Source organism: Desmodus rotundus, chromosome 11 (genome assembly GCF_022682495.2).
Source record: "Desmodus rotundus isolate HL8 chromosome 11, HLdesRot8A.1, whole genome shotgun sequence".
In the NCBI taxonomy this organism is placed as follows: Eukaryota; Metazoa; Chordata; class Mammalia; order Chiroptera; family Phyllostomidae; genus Desmodus; species Desmodus rotundus.
In genome coordinates, this window is record NC_071397.1 from 82,614,064 (window position 1) to 82,623,560 (window position 9,497).

The 9,497-nt window shown below is 40.9% G+C and overlaps 1 pseudogene; it reads left to right on the forward strand.

The window, feature by feature from the left end:
• Positions 1 to 8,267: 8,267 nt before the first annotated feature.
• Positions 8,268 to 8,373, forward strand: LOC128779579 (U2 spliceosomal RNA; annotated as a pseudogene).
• The last annotated feature ends 1,124 nt before the right edge of the window (positions 8,374 to 9,497 follow it).

A 9,497-nucleotide genomic window follows, 5' to 3' on the forward strand; every position in this document is an offset into this window, starting at 1 on the left:
AACTGTTGGGGGTGGGGGACACAGACTTGGGGTCAAAAGAGACTGATTTGAGGCATTGCTGTATCACTTACCTGTGTAACCATGTGGAAGTTCCTCATCCTCTGGGTCTCAGCCTTCAACTTCATAAGTAATAACACTTAGGAGGACGGTCATGAGGGTCAGCTTTAAGGCCCTATGTAAATGCCAGTTTTCACTGCCATGGCCTCATGGCAGTTATCACTAGGCTTCTCCAATTTTCCTTTTATATAATAAAGGTACAATTACTAGATAGTGTCATTCTCTGATGTTTTTGCAAAAAAAGAAAAAGATCTTAGAAACCCTACATGTTGTCAAATTATTCGATAAAGGTCATTTTTGATTGGATTGAAATCATAAACTAAGCACAAGCCTGCCTGACATCTCGCTGGTACCACATCGTCCCCTGATGGTATATTTTGTCTGAGCTCTAAACTCTGACTCCAAATGTCTAGTCATGAGAACCCATGTCCACCTGAACCTAAATGTGCCCAGCCAGGTCCAGCTCTCTGATCCATACTGACCCAGAACCCAGTAAGAGTGGGTAAAATTTACTTCAAGAAATGTCAGAAAGACCTAAACCAGATGACTTGCACTGGGTCATCGCCATCACCTGATGTCCCTCACCCTTACCCCAGCATTTCTAGAAATACATACTATGTTAAGCATAAGCCCCTTAAATTTCTCTCCTTACAATCAGTCTGATGTAAGAGTACAGAACAGAGATTAATTAATAAACACCAGTTCAAAAGAATTTATGCACCCCTATGTTCAAAAAAGCACTATTTACACATAGCCAAGTGTTGGAAACAGCTCAGTGCCCATTAGTAGATGAGTAGATCAAAAAACTGTGGCACATTTACACAGTGGAATACTATGCAGCAGAAAGAAAGAAGGAGCTCCTCCCTTTTGCAACAGCATGGATGGAACTGGAGATTGTTATGCTAAGTGAAATAAGCCAGTTGGTGAAAGACAAATACCATATGATCTCCCCTATTAGAGGAATCTAATGAACAAGATAACTAAAGCAAAATAGAACCAGACACATGGAAACACGGAACAGACTGACAGCTGCCAGAGGGGAGGGGTGAGGAGGATAATGGAGGAAAGAAGGGGAAGGGAGCAGTCAAAGAACATGTATGAATGACCCTTTGACATGGACAATGGTGTGGGGATGAACTGTGGGAGTGGGTAGGGGTGGTGGGCAGGGCGGAGGAGGGCAAAGGGGAGAAACTGAGATGACGGTAATAGAATAACAATAATAAAAAATGTAAAAAAATTAAAAATAAATAAATACATAAATAAATAAGGGAATATAATTACACATAGTGACAAGGTCTTTTAAGTCCCCCAAGTCCCTCAGGGTATCTGCATCATTATAAAAACACAATCCCAGGAGAGGAAAGAAAGGGACAAGAGAGGTTTTTTGACGCCGGAACCCACTAGGCCTCTCTGTCTTTCTCCATTGATCTGACACTTATTCCAAGGAGTTTTAAGTATTTTTCTTCTGGATGGTCAACTCATTCCCATTCACTCATAGTTCCTTATTGGAAAGCCTCTGATTTCCCTCCCCGCCCCCCCCAAGCTGCCAACTTTTCCTGTTTCTAATTTGGTTAAGTTGTTTTAATTTTCTCCATTTCTATGTAACATCTAAGAGTTTATGTACTGATTAGTGTGCTTTCAAACTTTCAAATATTTCTATGGCATTAGCTCAATAAATGATCAAGAGAGGATCATATTTGTCTCTGTGTTTTAAAAGAACATGCATGTCTTTTTCCGTATGAGCAAAGTTAAGCCATAATTCAACTTAAAAAAAAAAAAAAACGTTTAGAGGAAGATAGATCAATTCTCCCTGGCATTCCTCTTCTTTGCTGCTGCTGATATTCCTTTATTTTACAGTTTGGCAAAGGAATCAGGAAGAAATGCAAACCAGAGCACCTGCTTGTGGTCTCACTGCCTTGCTTGTCTCCTCAACTTGCTGAGACAGAAGGAAAATCAGGGGAAGGGTGCAGTGGAGAAGACAAGAGAGGTAAGGAGGGAGGGAGAGGGAGAGAGAATAAATGGAAAGGAAATAAATACGTGTATATAATGGACTAACATATGGGAACCAAAAGAGGCAGCAACAAGGCATAAAACTTATTTCATCTTATATGTACTTGCTAGAATACAAGCTTACAGATTAGGTGCTTTTAATGGGGTAGGGGTTGCCCAGGGGTGGGGGTGCTATTTTTAGCCAGGATTGCTAAATCCTTAGAGCGCTTAACAGCAAGCTAAACAAATTGTCTTAACTGCCTTGAATGCTCTGAGCAAACTTGCCATTTTTATTCATGGGCCTCTGAGCCATGGCTCCCAATGGAACCATGAAGATTAAATAAATTATGTCTCCAATCATTAGTGAGCACCACTCTCTTTTTCATGGAAAAGGTGGAGCCCACAGTAATGCTGTGGACAGAATCTTAGCTTTATATTGGACAAAAAAAAAATTTTTTCTACACTGCTATTTTGGTGCAAGGGTGCTATGCAGTGGATTGAAGATGGTGCCTGGGCCCAACCGAGCCCATCCAGCTGATGGGCAGGGCCGGGGCAGGGAAAAGGGGGTGAGGGGCCATCTGGTGACTTCAGGCTGTAATGCTCACTCTCCTGCAGCAGCTAAGCTCTGCTTCAGCTGCACGGGGAGGGTGGAGTGGAAGGGAGAGCCTCTGAGTTTCATGGAACACGCTTTCCTACAAGATGGGGAGAACAAAGGCCGGCCTAATGTCACCGGGAAAGATGTCCACCCCCTGCAAGGACCCAAAGTGCCTTTCTTTGCAGTGATTTGTGGCTTTATTTTATCACTCCAGACCAAGGCCCTCTATACATCTGCCTCATCCCTTCAGTCTGGTGATGACCTCCAGCCTGGACCAACAATCGGGGTCAGCAGGGAAATGGGAAATCTATTCTGAAAACTGCCACTTTCCTCGGCTCTCTCCCCCTCCACGTCCATCCTCCTCCCAAAGGTTTGTTCTCCTGTTAGATGTCAAGTTGATGATTCTAACTCCCAGATGTGTCATGCTCAGTTAGTGAATAACAGACTGTCAAACAGAGCAATAAATCTTCTTGCTCAGTGACTGCAGTGCAGAGCCGCCATGCCACAGCACTCATATACCCACTAATTCTGTGTGATGAGCGAGGCTGGCGGCAGCCCCGTGTTCTCCAGGGACCGGGATCAAGGTGCAAACATATTGAGATGGGATGATTGCCGGATCAGTCCTGCTTTGCTGGCCCCTCAGTACATGACTGGAAATCCAAAGGCAATCCGCCATGCGAGCACTGCTAATTATGTTGGCTCAATGCCTCTTTGGAATCTCTCTCCTTCCTGAGATTCCGACCACTTTTTCAGAGAATGGCACGGTCCTGGCAAACTGGTGGTGTGCATTGTTGTGTGAGGTGGCTTTTCAATGCTGGGCTCCCTTCATTTTTCTTTATCAGGTAGTAAGAGGTGGAACTTTTGTATACTCCCTTTCCCTAGGGATGAACCATCCAGAATGCTGAGGATTTCTCTTTTCCTCTCAGGTTTGCTCCCTTAGCCATTCTTCTGGAAGGGGGGCATTGAGTTGGTTTTCATAAGGATGAGGGGACAGAATAGAAAGGACTGATGGGACCCAGCCAAAAATATTGGCAGCTTTATAGTCCTTCCACCGTTGCATCTTTTCCTTTTTCTAGTTCTGAGCTTATCTCCAGGGAAGGAAAACAAGAGTCACCTATTGTGCCGTATGTGCCACTAACTCATTGTGACTCAGAATGGAGACAGGATGAGAATTTGGTGCCTGTCTGGGTGGGGAGTAAGAACTATTTAGAGCTCTTATCTGAATATCCCGATGTGGATACCTTTCACTCAATGGCTAACAGCGGAGATTCTAAATACGCTGTTGGAGTTTGAATCCTGTTTCTGCTGTGTGACCCTGAGCATGTGACTTAAAATACTGTGTGCCTCAATTTTCATGGCATAAGATTAGCACTTACTGCATAAAGCCAGTGGCTTATCAAATGATGTCATTCCAGACAGGGCTGAATTCTGGTTTAAGCAGACTGCTCCCATCCTGGTTCTCCCACAGCAACTGGATGGGAACATTTTGCTTTACATTTGCTTTTCTTTTTCCTTCCCTCTCAAAGCTGGTGTGTTCTCAACTTCTGACTTTCTCCTTGGGTTTGCTATTTTCAATGAAGACAAATTGGGGCTTATATTTGACCCTGGGCATCACTCATAGATGACCTGAATTCTTGCCTGCCATTGGGAACTTTCCTTCTCCTTGTCCCTCTAGTCAGTATTCCTAGCTCCCATCTCCAGGGCCACAGAAGTCCAAGGTTCCCCAGGATTTCCCATTCCCCACCCCCACAGATCTCTACTAGACCAGCAGGCAACTGAATCAGAGCAGTGTGTGAGTGGGATAGTTTCTGGGGAATAAGGCCGAGGACATAGGCCACACATACAAGAAGGGACACTTAGGTAAATTTACAAGCTACTTGTAAAGAATATGAATTACAAAAAAGATAATTGTTATATTTCTTCACAGATCATACCTGCTTAATTTTTACTTTCTGCTTTTAGGGGACAGCTGGGAGCAGGAGAATAGAAGTGACGTAGGAGGAAAGCTGACCACCTTTGGATTGGAGAGACAATCAAGGGCTGGAGAAAGTCCATTTCAAGGCCATTTAGTGCCAAGCTAACTAGAGCTCTGGGGCCAAAGATGAGTCCAGACTATGAAATAGAAGTTTTACAGTGAATTATTGTCACATATTATACTCAAGGGGGGAATTTCTTTTCTAAAAAATCAAGACAAAAGTGCGCTAAGGAATTTCTATCCACTAAATTGTGTGGCACCCGTTAGACTACAGAAATTGTTCATCATTACATCTTTATACACAGGCGCTTAAATAAAGATTTCTATTGACTGACACAAACCACCTAACCCTACATGTGATGATTAATTGCTAAATTAGTGCATGATTTACCTGTTCAGTCCATAAGGACATAAGGGGCAATGCCTGCTTGTGGTAGGTATGTACATCAGCCTCATCAGCACTGTTACTCTTACCAATTAAAACCAAATGCAAAATCAAGAGAAACTCTTTTTAGAACTGAGGTTGAGGAGCAAATGCCAGCCACTGGGAGTCACTAAACCACCCTGACCATCACTGTCATCCTGAGCTACCTTCTGGTCCAACCAGTATTCACTGTATGTTCTTGACTAAGAAATTGTTTGCTTCATTTTGGTATGGCCAGAAGACACAGAAAATACTCAATCCACATATTTTTAAAAAATAAACTAAGCAACCTATTTTTAAATTGACATCATCCTTCAGGCTCTGGCTTGATTTCTTTCCCCTTTCCCTAGTCTGTATTCATGCCTTCAGCACTTCCCAGCAGGTGCTTGCAATTCTTTGCAGCCCCCTCTTTTTTGTTCCACTTTTAAAAGAGATAATAGTTTATGTGTCAGTATCCTCCGCTAACCTTGTAGTCCAGAGTAAGCTGAGAATTCAGGGGGTGATGGAGGAGTCCACACCTCCATGCTCATGAGTTGTGGTCATCATCTCAGTAACTTTAATTTAAAGAGCAAGACCCAGTCAGAGGGTTTCAACCCCTCCACTCTTCATGGAGGTGAAGTTCCTTGTGTGTTCTTCTCTTTCCCACCCACCCATGGTGCTCAACTACTTCATGATATGGGATGCCAAGCTGTTCCAACATTATGACATAGTTAATTCCCACCCATTAGTGATTATATATATCACTAATGCATATATATATATATGCAAAATGCATACACACACATATATGCATTAAAGTCAATAGGAATTGGGTTCATTTTCTTTTCTTTTCTATTTGTAAAGGATCCACTTTTGGGTTTGTAAAAATTTAGCAAACAGAAACCTCATTTAAAATCAATCAGGAGGGCCTGCACAGGAGGTTCCCGAGTCCTACCTCTATTTCCAAGTACAACAGGGAGAACCCTTTACCGGTAGTAACCTTCCAGCTTCCTTTTTCCCCTATAAAAGAGTTTCCCCCCTTTTGTTTAAAAGTGGATTTGCACACGGCCTGCCAGGGTTGCACCTTCCAGATTGCAATTCTTTATTGTTCCCAAATAAACTCATTTTGCTAGAGAAATAGCTGGCTGACTGTTTATGGTAGACGGGTTTGTATACAGATTTTTAGATTTAATTTAGGTTTTAGCAAATTTGTAAAGTCCAGAATCCTGTCAGTTTGTAATTCCATGTAAAAATCTCATGGGTAAGTTTATAATATTAAATTAAGGAAAGATTTTAGGAGTCTAAAAGTCCACAAAGAGTAATGTAGATCTCTGTTACTTAAGTTATTTAAATTAATTATAAATTATATTTAAATCAAAATATAAAAATATGTTGAAATTAGAATGATTTTATCTTCTGCATGCTCGCTTCTTCCTAGTGTGAAAATAAGGGGAGGAAATCTCTTTATATTTAATATTACTTCCTGGGAATTTAACTTAGAACTATGTGACAACTCACAAGTCACTCAATTTCAAATTCTGGTTCCATATCAGTGTTGATGACTTGCCCAAATTCATACAATTTCTATTTTATGAACTCTTGTTTATTCAACATTGTGGCTTCTGCTTTTCTTTGGAGAAAATCAGGAAGAAAATAGAGATGTGCTCTCAGGAAGTAGTAAATTTCAATGGAGAAAGCCAAGACAATTATCATTCCAAATTTTGATTGTCATCAGTGTTATAGCCTTTTCCTGTTAGAGGCCTTCCCTAACCACCTAGGCAGAGTATCTGTACCCTTTCACCCCTGCCCAGCAATTTCCCTGGCTTCCTCGCAGCTTTTCCCATCCTGAAATTACTTTATATGTACATCTACTTATAAGCTATATTTTCTGCCTCCTGCCTTTAGAATGTTATCTGAGGTCAGGATCTCAGTCAATTTTGTCCACCACTCTATCCCCAGTGGTTTGAAAAACCACCTTTGCAGAGAATAGGCATGTGATTGATACTTGTAAATATATTAATAAAAGGGATTGATGAATATCACCTTGGGGAGTTTGTTTATGCTTCCTCTGTTTCCTCATTGGTAAGACAAGGATAAATAGCACCTATTTTATGATGATATTGTAAAAATTAAATAAGAAAATGGCCATGGAATCTGATACAGTACCTAGCACATAGTAACTGTTCAATAAATGTTAGTTCCTTTCCCATCTTCTCCCCTGATTTCTCAGCTGGATCTGACAACTTTTCATGGAACAGAAGTCTTCCCCTCTCTCCACAGCCCAAAGTTACTCTCGTAGTAAATATAAACCTCATGCCACAAGGTGAGGTATCCAACGATATAAGGTATTTTTTCATATTCAATTTAAGTTTTATTATGCATTTCTGCTGGGTGGTGTAGATTTATATCACTCAATGGATATTTAATTATTTATTTATTTTTCATGATTTACTAAATAGCCATGTGCTTAGTTGTAGTTCTGCCTTATATTCACAGTAATTCTTGATCTCATTTCAATTCCATTGGTCTATTAGTCTGTTCTTGAACCAATACCATGATGCTTTTTTTTAATTTCTGTGGCTTTATCATACACTTAATATGTGATAGGACAAGTCTAACTTCTTTATCCTTCTTCATAAAAGTTGTCTCCACTACTTGTGAACCTCAATTTTTAATTTTTTCATCTGTTTTAGAATGAGGTCATTAAATCCCAACTAAGGTTTTAGACTCTCTTTTTATACTGGGTTGTATATAAATTTCAAGAAACTTACAGAGTGCTAAACCTGGTAGGGCCCAATCAATTCATGGAGTTATCATTGTCCACCAAGACGTCCCTTTTCCACTTACTGCAAAGGAAGCAGAGAGATTTGAGGACCATTGGAGAAGGAAACAGACCACACTTGCTAGTAGATTTACACGAAGGATTAAGGAAGGGGAGGTGTAAAGAATGATTTTGGGTTATGCAGCTTGAGCAACTGGATAGATAATGCTCTCATTTGCTGTAGTAGGGAAGAAAGGAGAAAGAAGAATAAGGGATTTCATTCTGGACATATTAAGTTACAATTGCGTACATGACAGCCAGACAGAGCTATCCAATTGATGGTTGCAGCTACACAACTAGAGTCTGGAGCCCAGGGAAGAAATGCAGGCTGGGCAAACACTAGCAAAAGGAAACACATGAGAGAAGGAACAACTAAGACAACAGTGACAAGTGCAATGGTTAGATGGACTTTAAAATAAATACATGTATCGCTTCTCGGCCTTTTGGCTAAGATCAAGTGTAGTATCTGTTCTTATCAGTTTAAAATAAATACATGTATGATTTTTCAAATCATTCAAAGCAAGAGACTCTATCCCATTTTATTTGTCTTATGCTATGAACTGGCAGCATTCCACCCAGGCTCTACTGAAGCCTACCTTTGTGTCCTCTCAAGATAAGGAGTGGTCACCACTGAGCCCCACCTCCAATCACCTGGTAGATGCCTCTCAACCCAAACTGGATCCCCACATCAATGATTTACATTGTCGACAAATGTTCTGGCACAAAAACCACATAAAAGTAGAGTTTGTTATAATCTCTAATTGCCAGATTACAAACATCTATTATGCTAGGCCTTATCTCAAAGTGATAACTCAGGAAACATCCTTCATGTACATTCTCTGAAGGTCAAGGCAAAAAGAAAATGGAAGAATCTCTGCGACCCAGGATCAGAATCCTCTCAAGAGTTTAATTCAGAGACCCTCTTCCAGGAGCCCACGGAGGAAGATAGAGAGTTTTTCTACCTTCTAACTTCTGTAGGTCAGAGAAATGGGCTAGTTGTGCATAAGCTAAGGAATGTGGGCATTTTATGGGTTACTCAAGAGTCTCTGGATTATAACAAACTGAGTGCTCAGTCTTACACCCTTTCCTAGGCCATGTGCCCCTCCCATCTCCACCTGTTCTAAAAGAAGGGCTTTGCTGAGCTTACTTGGGAAAGGAGTGTGACAATGGTTTGTGCCCTGAAAAATAATCTTATTATGAAGGGAATCCTTGTACCGAGTATGTGGATAGGCACATTTTTCTTCTATTTCTCCCACTAGGTCAACCTAGGTTGAGAATTATAAGAGATGGGAGACAAAATCCACTGGTTTAAAGTCAATTCAGATGCAATCTGTTAGTATGAATAATGGCTAAAATGTGATGGGAACGCTATCTGTCACTTTAAGGCAAACATACAGTTACTTTTAAGAAAAGAAGCTCAGGAAGGCTAAATTCACCCCAAGACTCTAAAGCTTGAAACACATTTGGAGAAAAGGGGGTGAGCTTTTCCTCACTCTGAGGATAAATCATGTCATGATTCCAGGTTTTTATTTTGTTTATTTTTGCAATCACACAGGAGCATTCAGTTTAGGGCTTGTACCCTTGTGATTCTTCTGGTTCCACCAGGACATTTGAGCAAGTATCATTGTTAGTGAGGCAGCATATGGCCAGGTACTTT